This window comes from Cervus elaphus, chromosome 23 (assembly GCF_910594005.1).
Source record: "Cervus elaphus chromosome 23, mCerEla1.1, whole genome shotgun sequence".
NCBI classification, from domain to species: Eukaryota; Metazoa; Chordata; class Mammalia; order Artiodactyla; family Cervidae; genus Cervus; species Cervus elaphus.
The window spans coordinates 44,515,484-44,531,224 of NC_057837.1; the positions used below are offsets into that span (position 1 = coordinate 44,515,484).

The 15,741-nt window shown below is 44.2% G+C and overlaps 1 long non-coding RNA gene across 4 annotated transcripts in view; it reads right to left on the reverse strand.

Annotated features, from left to right (window-relative positions):
• LOC122681726 overlaps positions 1 to 12,500 on the reverse strand; it is a 92,222-nt gene extending 79,722 nt beyond the window's left edge. For all 4 annotated transcript variants that reach the window (XR_006337087.1, XR_006337086.1, XR_006337088.1 and 1 more), the window contains exons 1-2: positions 12,441 to 12,500; positions 3,716 to 3,814 (exon numbers count right to left, since the gene is read on the reverse strand). This is a non-coding gene — a long non-coding RNA (uncharacterized LOC122681726). The remainder of the gene's footprint in view (positions 1 to 3,715; positions 3,815 to 12,440) is intronic.
• Positions 12,501 to 15,741: the final 3,241 nt, after the last annotated feature.

A 15,741-nucleotide genomic window follows, 5' to 3' on the forward strand; every position in this document is an offset into this window, starting at 1 on the left:
TGGGGCTCGGGCGGCCCAGCCTTGTGGACACACAGACACCAGTGAAGGAATTTATGGGTGGTTTAGGCAAGCACTCTGGCTGAATCACATTTTAATGCCTTTATAAATTGCTTTATTCCTTTTCAGTAAGAGCATTACTGATGTGAAGAGGTCAGTTAACATTTTTAGTTATGTTTTATTGCATTTTAGAGGAAAATTATAACTTACAGTTGAATCTGCAAAGTTAGGTGTTTTCAAAGGTCGGGGACAACGTGACTAAGAAACATGAAGGCGACACCAGGCTTGAGATGATCTATCAGCTGCTGTAAGAAGGGCTTCTAGTCTGCCGCACATTTTCTATCTCATCCCAGACGCCCAGCCTCACCTTCGCACAGACGGCCTGGGGGTGGGGGTCTCAGCTCAACCCTGAGATGTCCTGGGGCCTCACGGCAGAGAGAGGTTGAGGCTGCAGGACTGACCTACAGGTGGGACCCCTTCCCCACATCTCAGGATACAGAGAGGGTCACAGGATCGACAGGCACCAATTCCCAAATGGCTCAGGCTGTGAACACCTTAGGTCTCATTTCCTGGTAAATGAATCTGACTGTTGTGGGTGGGTGATCAACAAATAAAGTAAAATTAAAAAAATAAGACCTGTTCCATTTTTGTCCCATGCTTGTTGGGGGGGATTAAAGAAGAGGGAATTCAAAGGGAAATAAACACATTCAAAAATGTATTTAGAAAAGGGGGGTTCGATGTGGATTTATGGATTTACTTGAATATCTTGTCCATTAAGGCACAGTCACCCTGACAAGTCACTCACATGTGTCTCCGTGGATGTGACACAGATGCCAAGGGAGAACGGTGGACTGAAGGAGGAGGACGTGGTTGCATGTGGAACAGAGCTGGGGTGGAGGGTGAACTGTCTAATCAACAGAGGGAAAAGGAAAAATAATGAATAGCCATCTCTTTAATCCTATTGTATCCACAATTTCAAGGGCTTCCCAGGTGGTGCCAGTGGTGAAGAGCCTTCCCCTCCAATGCAGGAGAGGTAAGAGACGTGGATTTGATCCCTGGGTTGGGAAGATTCCCTGAAAGAGAAAATGGCAACCAACTCCAGTGTCCTTGCCACAAGGACAGAGGGGCCTGGTGGGCTACAGTCCCTGGAGTCGCAAAGAGTTGGATACAACTTCAACAACAAGCCACAGTCTCAGATAACATTTTTGAAAATGTTTTAGAAATTTTGCTATGAAGACAGAGAAAAATGCTGCCACATGCAGTCCTGTCTGAGCAGGGTCAGGCTCCACTTGATAAACACGGTTCATGGTACTTAATCCCACACCCAGAATTTCTTTGACAAGAGAAGCCATCAGTGAAAATCACTTGTAGCTGAACAGGAGCGTCATCCAGCTGCAGGTAAAGCTGGTTAGTTTGTTCTAACACAGTATTTGCTTCTAACAAAATAGAAAATACATGCACTCTTCAGAGTTTGAGAACCGTGTGAGGTATGCTCAGCATTTCAAAAGAGAAACTTCAATAACACTTTCAATGAATAAACATTTTGCTTTTCCTCATAGGACTGAGTTATGGATCATTCCCCTAACACTCTTTCCCGTTCACTTATCCAGTTGCCAGGAAGCACGTCTATTCAGAAAGTCCCTGCTTTGCATGTATGCAAAGCAGATAGCCCCCAGTTACTCCCAGTACTGTTTGCCTATGCTGTGTGGAGCTCCGCTTGGCAGCCTGATAATAGCAGAGTTTCAGAAGCTTAGGTATATTCTCGGACTGACCCAGTTCACTCAATCACTCCCCAGATACAATGTGGGGCTATTGAAGGGTCCGGACCCTGGTGGATTGAAGCCTTTGTCCTAATTTCAGGATGTCTTTGTCCCGACAACAATGGGTGACATCCCACATAATGCGGGGCCATTTGTACCACTGCTGCCCAAACTTCCTGTTTGGAATGGGGCAGGGAGGTTTCTGAAAAGCCTGGCTGGGAAGAGAGAAAGGAGCCACACAATGCCAGATTTCCAGGATCATGTCTCGTGGAAGATGAAGGCAAATTTATGTATGGTGTTGGCCGCTTTGTCATGCCCATCTCTTTGAGACCCCATGGACTGTAACCTGCCCAACTCCTCTGTCCGGGCAGATAGGTAAAGGTCTAGGGGATTCTCCAGGCAAGAATATCAGAAGAGGTTGCCTTTCCCTTCTCCAGGGGATCTTCCCGACCCAGGGATCAAATCCAGGTCTCCTGAATTGCAGGCAGATTTTTTTTACCAATCTGAGCCACTAGGGAAGCCCTTACGGAAATGACAATATCCCACAGGATGGCCAATATGGCTAAAACTGAACGTTCACGTCTGTGAACTCACCAGGCTGCAATGGAGCTGGAGGTGGCCCTGAGCTGTTCTCTCAGCTATCCGAGCACCCACCAGTTCTCAAGAGACACAAAGCCGGGTATCTCCCAAAGACCATTGTTTACCAAAAGAGAAGGGAGGGTCTCCTCAAATTCTTGGAAATACCTTTTCGCGGTTTACATAATTTTGGCATATTCTTGGGCTCTCATCCTAACTGTACTATTTCCCCCAAAAAAGGCTGAAACCTGTCAAGTGAAGGAGAGAGGCAATGGATCTTCTTAACAAAGTGTCTGTCACTGAAGAACCATGCAAGTCAGGGCATTTGCTATGGGACCTACACAGAGATGCCACATTCACACACACACACTCATGCACACACACCGAATCCACCGCTCACCCACACAGCCTGAGCCCGCAGAGGGGCATGGCAGGGGTCGAGTGGAGCACTGGCTGCAAAGGTCTCAAGTCCCAGCTTGACACACAAGCCTGAGGTCCTGAGCGAGCAGCTGGACCTCCCTGGGCCTCTGCCTCCTCCTGGGACAGGACAGCGCCTTGCACCGTGGACCAAGGACTCAGAGTTCATCATGGTTCTGCCCACTGAAAGCAGACCGAAGAGACATTTCTCCACCCGAATCTCCTTGGACTCCTGGACTGCGTTTAAGTAACAATTTTGTGATATCTAAGTATTTCCAACAGAGCTTACCAAAAGAGCTTTCCAACAGTCTAAAACCTTTTGAAGGGAGATGCTTATACTAGGGTCGTATTCGTTTCTGAGGAGGGTCTCAGTCTTATATGGAAAGCAAGTAGGCTTTATTTGTGACTTGTTCATGCAATACAAAGAGGTGAAGAAATTATTTGGTAACTTTAAAAAAAAAATACATTAGGATAAGCATCTAAGAACATGCTAATGGTACAAAACGCACTTTCTTATTTGCTAATAATACTAGCTCACAATTACTGAGCAGTTAGATTGGGAAAGACACAGCTCTCCACTTTATATGCAACATTATTCATCATTCGTCACACGGAGAAGGCAATGGCAACCCACTCCAGTACTCTTTCCTGGAAAATCCCACGGATGGAGGAGCCTGGTGGGCTGCAGTCCATGGGGTCACACAGAGTCGGACATGACTGAAGTGACTTAGCAGCAGCAGTAGCAGAGGGACAAGCCATTAATTTCTTGATATAACAAATGAGAAAACTGAATCAAATGAACTAGTAGACCCTTGATCTTGGATAAGAGAGAAGGTTAGATGTGGGTTAGCAGCAGATATTCAGGTGAAAATTTTTATTATGAGGAAATTCCATATAATACTTATGTCACTGATGTGATAGGTAAGGAGTGAGTCACTTTGAGTGAACACATCTCTCAGCCTCACCTGGATAGACAGGTAGATGAAAAACCGACTCTATCACACAATTTGTGGCATGTCTGTGTCCTTCTTCACTGCCATTCTGTCACCTTGCCATTTCAGAACCTGTAGAATAACCACAACAATATCCTGGTGACCTTGGGCTGGTGATTAACCTCACTGTTCCTCAAAATGGGCTCATAATAACAGCGCCCACTGGAGTGGGTACCACGAGGACCAGCTGAACTGAGTTGATGCCTTCAAAGTCCTTCAAGCACATAAGGGCTCAATAACTGATAGCCTATACAGTTACAGGGTATTAAAAAGCAAAGACATCACTTTGCTGACAAAGGTCGATATAGTCAAAGCTTTGGTTTTTCCAGTAGTCCTGTATAGATGTAGGAGGCTAAGAGCCAAAGAACAATTGCTTTCAAATTGCGGTGCTGGAGAAGACTCTTGAGAGTTCCTTGGGCTGCAAGGAGATCAAACCAGTCAATTCTAAAGGAAATCAACTCTGAATATTCTTTGGAAAGACTGATGCTGAAGCTGAAATTCCAATACTTTGGTCACCTGATGTGAAGAGCTGACTCATTGGAAAATACCCTGATGCTGGAAAAGATTGAAGGTGGGAGGAGAAGTGGACGACAGAGGATGAGATGGTTGGATGGCATCACCGACTCAGTGGACATGAATCTGAGCAAACTCTGGGACATAGTGAAGGACAGGAAAGCCTAGCATGCTATAGTCCATGGGGTCACAGAGAGTCATACACAACTTAGCAACTGAATAACAACAACATGCATTGATCATGGATGATCACTCCTTCATCTGTTGTGAATAGATAAAGAAGCCCAGAACTCAGTGCTGAGTAAACGGTGAGTTACAACACCATCACACTCCCAGCCCTGCAGGATCTGGCTACCCCCACCTGCCCCCATCTCCAGCACAAACCATTGTCAGTCTCTCCTGAACTGCTTTGAAGTCTTCTTCCTTCCTCCCTATCGCTCTCCATGGAGGGAAATGTGGTCAAAACCAGCGTCCACACACTGGAGGGCAGGCTGTCTTCTCCATCTGCCCAGCCCCAGCAAACCTAGCCCCTCGGTCACTCGATGTTTTGTCACTTTCTCTGGAAACACCAGGGTGTCTGTCTTCTTTTCCAGTGTTTGCATCTAACAAATACTGTCTTTTCTTGAACTTGCACTGTGAGGATTTCATCCAGAGTACATCTATGTTCATTCCGTCAGTAAAATTGTATTTTAAGATGTTCCCAATTTTTTTAAAGAACATGTGTCCCCTGGGTACTAACCAGCAGGCAGCAGGCTGGGGCTGGAAATACAAAGGGAAATAAAATGAGACCCTTCAGTGTGCAGTCTTCCCTGCCTGGCACAGGAAACAGACATCATCATGGGCAATTGAAATGAAGTGAGTCCTATGACTGCAAATGAGTGTCCAAGGAGTGCTGTCTGGGAAGGTGGCGTCATCCTGGGGGATCCCGACCCCACTGATGCCCAAGAGCTGGCTCACTGCTGCACAGAGAACACAGAAATTAAGGTCAAAAACCCCCTCCTTTCCCCCATCTTCTGTGGACCCTGGGCCTTGGGCCTGGTAAGCTTGACCTTGAGGAGAAGGCTTGGGAGGAGGACTGGGAGAGAATGACTCCATCTCCTTCTCCTGCACAAAAAAGGCTTTTCCAGGTGAAAAAGGTTCAGAGCAGACCCCTCAACTCCAGCAGCATTTCTTCAATCACAGCCCTGTCTCCCTGGACTAAAAAACCCAGGAGCAAGTCCTGTAACGATCCCACCAGGCAGGTGCATGGTCCCCTCAGGCCCCCTGCAGACCCCCACCTGCATCTCCTCGGCACCTCTGTGAATGGGGGTTGCACCAGAGAAGCCCTGCTCAGATTGTCATTTCCAGCTCCCTGATCAGAAGGCAGCGTGCAAGCCATCAGGAGAGGTGCAGAAGGTCATAAAGGTATCATCTACGTGAGGCCACTCATGCAAGAAAAGAAGAACGTGCTTGCTCAGGGACAGAGTCATGTGACTGCTCGCTGTATCTTATCTCCTAAAATTTCTAAGAGTTCCTATTTTTGGCCCAGAGAGAAGAGACCAAGAATCTGTAACACCACCTGTAACCCCTGCCCCCGGCCATCCACCCTGACCAACTCCAGAAGAACAGACAGAGACAAAGTTTGGGGACACGGGGAGGGGGCTATGTGGTTCTAAGATTAGAAGTCAGACGGGGGAGCAAATGCTCCCCAATGACAAAGGATTAGTCTTCATGGTCAGACTGTTATTGTTGATCAGTCACTCAGTCAGGTCTAACTCTTTGTGACCCAATGAACTGCAGCAAGCCAGGCTCTTCTGTCCTCCACTATCTCCCAGAGTTTGCTCAGTTTCATGTCTGTTGAGTCAGTGATGCCATCCAACCATCTCATCCTCTGTCACCCTCTTCTCCTCCTGCCCTCAACCTTTCCCAGCATCAGGGTCTTTTCCAGTGAGTCGAATTTTCGCATCAGGTAGCCAAAGTAATGGAAGTTCAGCATCAGTCCTTCCAATGAATGTTCAGGACTGATATCTTTTAGAATTGACTGGTTTGATCTCCTTGCAGTCCAAAGGACTCTCAAGTGTCTTCTCCAACACCACAATTCAAAAACATCAAATCAAAGTCAGAGTTCATCTTTAACACATGCATTCAGTGTCAAACTCATACACACCACAATGTTCACAGATGACCTTAGAACTGAGTCGGGAGAGAAAGCGTTTCAGAGAAATGCCCAGGGTGATCCTCTCGTCTTTTTAGCTGGTCGGGGTGACATTGTTCTGGATTTGAAACAACTTATTTGAGGTCCTGAGAGACGCACAGGCTCACATTCACATGGGCGTGTTTCTTTCTCCCTCCATTGAGAAACTGTGGACCCAACACTGTCTGTGCAAGATTTCCCCAGGTAGTGGAAGATGTGTGATGTAAACACGTCCACAAGGGAAGAATGATCTTTTCCTGGCAATCTGTGTGCACTGCTGAAAAATGCCTGTCTGTGATCAAATTATTAATGCTTCTACATCAAACCGAAGTTCCTTGCTCATACCCCGGGGTGAATATTGGATGCCATTTTTTTTCTGCTTGGCATTTTGATAGAATTGTGCAATAACGTCCAAACGAGTCCGTGTTTACATAAGCCAGGTGACAAGCAGCATGTGTGGAATTACGGCATTTAGGAAGGAATATTAGAAACATCAAAAGCATAATGAAAGCTATATATTGAAACATAATTTTTCTTCTGCAGTTTTATGTGTCATTGACAAAAAGGCAGGCGGGAGAAATGACTGCAATGGTGGAAGCAACTCCAGGCTCCACTATCTGTAAAAACATTCCTCTTATGGACAAAGTCAACAATGAACCAAGAAATGGCCAGAGACCAGGTAAAGGAAAGCGTAATTACAAAGCTATTGTAACTATGTAGAAATCATTTCTAAGCGTGTGAAAGGTTAATATGCACACTCCTGTATGAAGGTACATCAGACTACAATTTTAAATCAAACGGACTCTCAAAGACTAACTAATTACCAATCTGGACCAAAAAATTACAATCCCTGTGCTCTGGCCGGATTCTTTGGTCCTGGACTCAGACTACACCATCAGAGGGCGTGACCTCACATTCCTTAGGAGACTGGCTTTCTGGACCACGTAGATTTTAAGACAAGTGGAGAGAAAGGCAGACTGGATCTGGAGTAATCTACCTTCAGCTCTGGTTTTCGTAAGTCACTGTGGAACTCCTGTTTGATCTCTAGATGTGAGGGTAAATGATATCATTCTGCAAATATGGGAGCAATTCTTAAACTGAGACTGCAACACATCAAATGATCTGAGGGACCAGTTGGGTCGACAGGAAGCCTAAGATGCCATAGAATATCTACAGGAGATGAGTTTTTAAACTGTTGTTTGAAAGGATTGACTCACGCCCCCGTCACTAACGAGCTGTGCATGACCATATCCCTGACCTCTCCTTGTGGAGCACACGTTCCCTGAAGAATGTGCCTGATGGGACTTTAAATACTAAATGAGAAGAGAGATCTCTCTATCTTGTTGCTGCTTTTCTTCCTCTTTTTTTCCTGCTTTTGCCAAAGAGAATTAGTCTCATTATTATGAGGAAATTATCCCATTATGGCCATTTTGGCCAAAGCTGAAGGCTCTGAGGCTATAAAGCTCTCCTAACAATGTCCACTTCCAAGATATGTGGTCACTGAATCACGCCTGTCCCCACACGGTAGAGGATGGTCCCCACTTTGCTGTTTGTCCTTGTGTAGTTATCGTCTACTAAGCTCAAGTTATCAGTAAAAGCTGAATCAGAGGCTGGAGCCCATTCATCCACTGCTAAGAAATCCAGGAGAAAAATATTTGCTGAGAAGGGTTATTAATTATTTTAAACTAGCAGAAATCCACGCCCTGCCCTTTAAGTACTCAGAAGTTAACTGGGGACTAGGTCTAAAGGCCTCTGCAGCATGTGATAGTTTAGTCTTTTAAGACTTTGTTTCTGCTTCTGTTTTGTTATGAACAATAGAAGATAGGAATCAGGGAAAATAAGCAAAGAAGGGACTTTCCATCAAAAGCGTTTTTAGAAAAGACTCAGAGTGCCCCCTTGTCCCCCATGCTTACTGTGTGCTAAGACATTTCAATCATGTGACTCTTTGCAATCCCATGGACTGTAGCCCACCAGGCTCCTCTGTCCATGGGATTCTCCAGGCAAGAATACTGGAGTGGGTTGCTGTGCCCTCCTCCAAGGATCTTCCTGACTCACAGGTCAAACCCACATCTCTTGTGTCTCCTGCACTACAAGCAGATTCTTTACCACTGAGCCACCAGGAGACACCTAATAGCCCTGCCTTTCGAAAGCACTAATAAGAAACCTCCTGGAAGGCTCCAGTGGCTTGTTGGGCTTGTTGAATACACTTGAGCTTATGACAGTGGTACAATGCACAGATCCCTAAATTCATAGAAAGGGTTCTACTGAAAGTTTACAAGTTCCATGTTGTGGACAAGAATACAACTGCAAACATAAAAGTCAGGATCACTTCATGGAAAATAGATAGGGAGAAAGTGACAGATTTTATTTTCTTGGGCTCCAAAATCACTGCAGATAGTGACTGTACCCATGAAATTAAAAGACATTAGCTCCTTGGAAGAAAAGCTATGACAAACCTAGACAGTGTATTAAAAAGCAGAGACATCACTTTGCTGACAAAGGTCTATCTAGTCAAAGTTATGGGTTTTCCAGAAGTCAGGAGTGAATGTGAGAGTTGGACCATAAAGAAAGCTAAGAGATGAAGAACTGATGCATTCAAATTGTGGTGCTGGAGAAGACTCTTGAGAGCCTTGGACTACAAGGAGATCAAAGCAGTCAATCCTAAAGGAAATCAGTCCTGAATATTCATTGGAAGGACTGATGCTGAAACTGATGCTTCAATATTTTGGCCACCTGATATAAAGAACCAACTCATTGGAAAAGACCCTGATGTTGGGAAACACTGAGGGCAGGAGGAGAAGAGGATGACAGAGGTTGAGATAGTTGGATGGCATCATCAACTCAATGGACATGAGTTTGAGTAAGCTCTGGGAGGTAGTGAAGGACAGAGGAGCCTGGTATGCTGCAGTCCACAGGGTTGAAAAGAGTTGGACATGACTGAGTGAGAGAACAACAACTGGGAAAGAGAAATCAAAAGAGATTATACATGTTACAAAGATGAGGATCACCGCAAACTTCACAAATTCCAGAAGAATTCATTTTGTTTGACTAATTAATGACCTGATGACTCTAACATCACTCTATCAGATTCTTTTTTTACTTATCTCTTCTTTAATTGCCTCTCCATGGCAATAATTTTACAATATAATTTTCTGGAGATGGTAGGAAGACAATCTTGTCTTCTCTCTAGCAAGAGTCATCAAAAGTAGCTGTTGCTGTTATTGTTTTTTAATCAGCCTTAGCTTAGAAAAGTTCTTTTCAGCTTCATAACTCCTAATTGATAATGTCAGGTAAATAATTTACATTTCTCGTCAAATTCTGGAGAACCTCTATCAACATCTTTAACCTATAATCTGTAAAAACTTCAGCGCATATTATGTTTTCTTACAGAATAATTAATTGTACACAATACTCACTGCTTCTATTAGAAACTTACCTCTTCCTTTTAGTGAATGATGGCTTTCAGTCTGACCCGAAAAATTTTTATACATCTTACTTCTCAACTTGAGAATGATTTCTGTCAACGTTACTGCTTGTTACTGATTGTTCTTAGTTCATATGCTGTTGATTGTTGTCTGAATTTTCCCTCTCAGTTTTTTTGTAAATAAGTTTAAAGATATCCTTTAAATAATGTGTTGTGATGTGCTCAGCTGTATCTGAATCTTTGTGGCCCTGTAGACTGTAGCCCACCTGGCTCCTCTGTCCATGGGATTCTCCAGGCAAAAATACTGGATGGGGTTACTGTGCCCCCAAGGGATCTTCCCAACCCAGGGATTAAAACCCATGTCTCTTGCATCTGCTGCATTGGTAGGCAGGGTCTTTACCACTAGCGCCACCTGGGAAGACCAACCTTTAAATAAAGGTACTCTTCAAATTCAGAAGTCTGGAATTTCTAATTTGATTGAAACGTTCTCAAATGGCATCTCAAGTGGCTCTTAAAATGGCATATCATACTCCCGGAAACGTTCACAACACACATGCCCATGAGCTCACATGGGCCTGAAGCCTCTTCAGCTTCGTGGAAAGTCCACCTGGACACAGGTCGCCTCTCACGAAACACAGGAAAATTTAAATTACAACAATGGATTCTGCTGCCTAGAGATGAAGAAGGCTAGAGAGACGCCACTAGGCTCTCTGTTAAAATTCCAGACCCTCACAACACCTTTTAAAACCTATGGCTAACCCAGCAAACTGCCATGTGGTCATCAGAATAGGATTTTGCATAGCCTCTCAGCAGTTCTGGAAGTGTCTTGCCTCCAACACTTTCTAAAGGTGCGTAACGCTGGTTTAAAGCACATGCATATACTTCACTGGTTCCCTGATTCACCCACTTTTTCATCCTTTGTGCCTTCCTCTGGGTCAGGCACTAGATTCCAGAAGATAGAAACAAAGCAGGACAGGCTCCTTGAGGGGTCAGGCTCCAGCCAGGCTGACAGGGAGGGCCACATGGACAGCACTCAGTCAGAGTAAGTGCCTGGAGAACCAACGCAGCAAAGTCACGTGGACCCGAGGCCTGGAGGGGACAGACAGGGATGGGGCTGGTAACAGTCCTGGGCCAGCTCGTCAAGAGGTCAAAAGTAAGATTTCTGAACTAGTGCTAGCAAAGTAAGACAAAGGTCACTGAAGAATGCCATGCATGGGGAAGAAGCAGACAATAACTGGGAACCTTAGAGGAGGACTGATCACATTCAGTTAGCGTTCATTAAAATACGTGTGTATTGGGTAACTTGCCCCAGGTCACTTTTTTGATTTGTTGAGTCCACTCTGGAGACAGATATACTTAATCTGTGAGAGTCATTGCAGGTCACTGTCAACTTGGCCACTAGGCTACCTTTCTACCTGGGGGATGGGTGAGCAAAGCCATTCACTGTTTCTTACTTCAGTTAGGCCCAAAAGTAGGGAAGACAGCAGAGAGAAAGATAGAGAATGAATGACATGGAGATAAGAAGTGAGATAAAACACACAATGAAGAAATGGGTCACAGGGCAGATGGAGGGGTTAGTTCTGAGAGGGTTGAACAACAACTGACAAGCAGCCCCTGGCTACTGTCCCAGGCCATTTCATTTCATGTCCACTCGTCTTTAGAAGTCAGTGGCAGCAGCCAGTTCTATCACTTATATTTCCCTTTTAGAATTTTTTGTCCTAAGTGACAACTCTGAGAATAATTTCAATGGTGAACAAGAGTCAACAGACCATTTTTTCTTTTAACAGAAATACTGTTTTTGTCTAATTCTCTGCCACTGTAATCAGTCACCACTAGTGAACATCTTCACATTTAGTCTAGATCTGAATATGTGTAAACGACGTACAGCTCAGTCTTCCCTATGACTTCAAATTGTTTTATGGTCATTCCTTATGCAATCTGAACTTTTAGGGATGATAAGCTTGTGGCTCAGCTGGTAAAGAATCCAACAGCAATGCGGGAGACCTACATTTGATCCCTGGGATGGGAAGATACCCTGGAGAAGGGAAAGGCTACCCACTGGGCTCTCAGCTCCCTTAAAGGAGACAGTTAGACAAAGTAAGGGGTTGATCCCTGAGGTGGAAATACTTTCAGATGCTGAGAGCTCAATTAGAAAAGACTGAATGAACTCCAATATTTTCAGGGCAAGAAAGGACCCTCACAAGAGCATTATTTCTCCTAAAAAAATTGAGACAGAGGGCAAAAAGAGAGTTCAGATGGATGACCTGTTCTCTTCTGTAGGATACTTGATGGGTATGGATTCAGTTTTCAGAAAGATATGTGTAAGCACTGATGAAGCTACCCTATGTCTGTGATTCTGTTCAAAACCATTGTCCTGAAATGAATCAGGTCACACTTGGGGAGGAGGGGAGCACACAAATCAATTTTCCCCTTCAATGTAAATGCCTTTTGCAAAATGTTTTTTTTTTTTAATATTTGAAACTCATCCATATATATATCCTATTCTAGAAAAATCCTTTTAAAAACCTTGAGAGAAAAAAACAAACAAAAAATAAATAAAAATAAAAACCTTGAGAGACAGGACTTACCTGGTGGTCCAGTGATTAAGACTTTGCCTTCCACTGCAGGGGATGTGGGTTCAAACCCTGGTTTGGGAGCTTGGATCCCATGTGCCTCATGGCCAAAAAACTGAAACATAAAACGGAAACAATACCGTAACAAATTCAATGAAAATTTAGAAAATGGTCCACATTAAAAAAACAATTTTTTTTAAACCTCTTTAAAAAAGAAAAAAAATTTTTTTGCAAGACCAGGAGAGGGGTGCTATAAATTGGAAGGTTGGGAGCCTTGGACTGCCTCTGGGCTCCACCACTGACCAAACTTGTGGTCTTGGGTAAGCTCTTAGCCCCCTTGAGTCTCCCATCTATAAAAGATAGATGATAAAATGTCCCTTTTAGAGCTGGCCTTGACAGAATGACAAAATGTCTGTCCCTTGACAGACCTTGACAGAATGACATCTGTGAACACAAGCCTCTGTCAGGTAAGAAGCAACACCACCTTGCTGCTGGAAAGACAGAAAGAATCCCACATGATGATGATGGGGTAAGGGAAGTGAATGTAACATTACACTATCAAAATATGCTACTAATAATGCACTATTAGCAATCTGATTGGATTATTACCAAAACCCCCAAAGTTAAGATGTCAGGAATAAAATACTATGTGGAGTAGAGAGTGTAAATCCAAATGCCTCCACGGTCCAAAAAAGTCACATAGAGAGAAATGGAGGCTAAGAGTAAGAAAAACAGACAAGGAAGTACAATAATGATGGGCAGGAAGTACAATAATGATGGACGGGAAGCACTTGACCTCAGTGAGGGGAAACTGTAGGGAATGCTAGAGACTGTGGAAAAATGAGGAGAGTGGTTCCTCTAGAAAAAGGCAGTGATACTCATCTCTGGCCAGTTGTGGTATCAGAGAAAAGTGGCTCTTACCTGGCTAGGTTTCCATCACCTCCAGCAGAAGATGGGAGTCTAGGTGTGTAAATAAAACCTTCCCATTTTTTTAAATGTTCTCTCATATTCTTCCCCTTAAAAGCACCACGTAGGTCAAACTGGGACCCAGGAAGCAGGTAACTTTGGGTCTTCTTGCCTGTTTTACTCTTTGAAGGGAAAAGACAAGAGGCAGAGAGAGGAGGGCTTGGAGGTTGGGTACATCCTTGTTGATGTCAAGATTCACTAAAACTCACTATTTGGCTAATGCGGAATGTGGATGTTATCAAAGATGCCAGTCACAAGAAAAGTGAAAGCTGAGTCATGGCCAGGTCATTGGTGGGAAATGACCGCTGAGATCATCCGTCCTCAAGTGAAACTGACCTTTCTTATTTTTTTTCCCTACTGCCAAACATTCCTGAGGTCAGCGTAGGTGCCTGAAGATGAAACCAAAAGAGCTCCCTCTGGCCAGAGAGCCCTTGATAACAGGAGAGGTGGGACTGGCAAATGCCCCAGGGGGACCAGGTGGTGGGGAGGTGAAGCTCACCCAGCCAGACCAGCTGAGCCCAGAAAAAGGTGCCTGGCCCTTCAGAAAAGACTTCCCCAGAGAAACTGGAGGCCAAATGGGCTTGACTCAGTGACCAGGTTTTGACAGCAACATTTTTTATGGCATCTTAGATAACAAACAAAAAGGATAATGTGTACAAAAACAAACACCACCATGTTAGAGGAAAAAAAAAAAAAAAACTCCCAGAAACAAAGACACCCTTTGATCCTGGAAAGAGATCCTTATTAGCCTGTTTGATGAAGATCTGTATTCATCACACTAGTAGCAACCAAACAAGCCAGCAATCCAGAGCTGAATAAAGTTACATAAAATTGAATGTATCAACCTGTTTTATTTTAAAATTGAACATAGGACCAGGGTGTGTGTGTTACGTGTGCACTATGGGTGGGAGAGGTGGTTCAATAATCAGAGCTGTTATTTCCAACTTTTTATTAGTTGCAGACTTTTGGGGGATGTTTTTGGTATCATGCTAAAAAAAAAAAAATCCATTTTGATTGAATCAAAATAATCGAGTCATAGAGAACAGACTTTTGGACTCTGTGGGAGAAGGCGAGGGTGGGATGTTCTGAGAGAACAGCATTGAAACAAGTATACTATCAAGTGTGAAACAGATCGCCAGCTCAGGTTGGATGCATGAGACAAGTGCTCAGGACTGGTGCACTGGGAAGACCCAAAGGGATGGGATGGGGAGGGAGGATCAGGATGGGGAACACATGTAAATCCATGGCTGATTCATGTCAACGTATGGCAAAAACCACTATAATATTGTAAAGTAATTAGCCTCCAACTAATAAAAATAAATGAAAAACAAACAAACAAACAAAATAATCGAGTCAACTGAGATTACTAGTCAGGCGGTAATTTTCTTCTTACAGTTTTAATGAGATCAGCTATGGATACGGCAGTACAAAGGAAATTTGGATATTTACTTCTGATATCAAAAGAAACTCAGTATTTCAGATTCCAAATATAGATTGACAATTGCAAGAATTAATGGAAACATATAATTAAGGGAAATTTATGTCTACCTATATTTTTTCTGGGCTCACCCAGTGGCTCAGCAGTAAAGAACTCATCTGCTAATGCAGGAGAGTTGGGTTCCATTCCTGGGTCAGGAAGATTCCCTAGAGAAAGTGAAGTCATTCAGTCGTGTCCAACTCTTTATGACCCCATAGACTGTAGCCTGCCAGGCTCCTCTGTCCATGGGATTTTCCAGGCAAGAATACTGGAGTGGGTTGCCATTTCCTTCTCCAGGGGATCTTCCCGACTCAGGGATTGAACCCGGGTCTCCTACGCTGCAGGAAGACTCTCTACCATCTAAGCCACCAGGGAAGCCCAAAAGAAGGAAATGGCAACTCACTCCTGTATTCTTGCCTAGAAAATTCCATGGACAGAGGAGCCTGGTGGGCTACCGTCCGTGGCGTCACAAAAGACTCCAACATGACTTAGTGACTAAACAGCAACAACATTTTTTCCACCCACATTTTCCTAAACTCCATCCCTTGGTCCATCCATAAAATTGCTGACGGCCATGCAGCTTAGTCTGTCAACATCCTGGTGCACACTAAGCAGATTTTAGTACCTTTGGTCCCGAATCAGGGTAACCACGCCAGGAGATAAGCACCCTGGAAAACAGCACCCTATCTTGGAGCTCCAATTCATTCCTTATTTAATTCACACTTATTTACAGAGGTCAATGTGCCAGGTGCGAGGATAAGTACAGAGACCAAAGCTGGCCAGTCATGACCTTGCCCATAGGGACCCTTCCCCCCACCCCCACCCCCACCCCAGCCTGGCCCTCTGACAGTGTGTAAAAAAAAAACAGTGAAA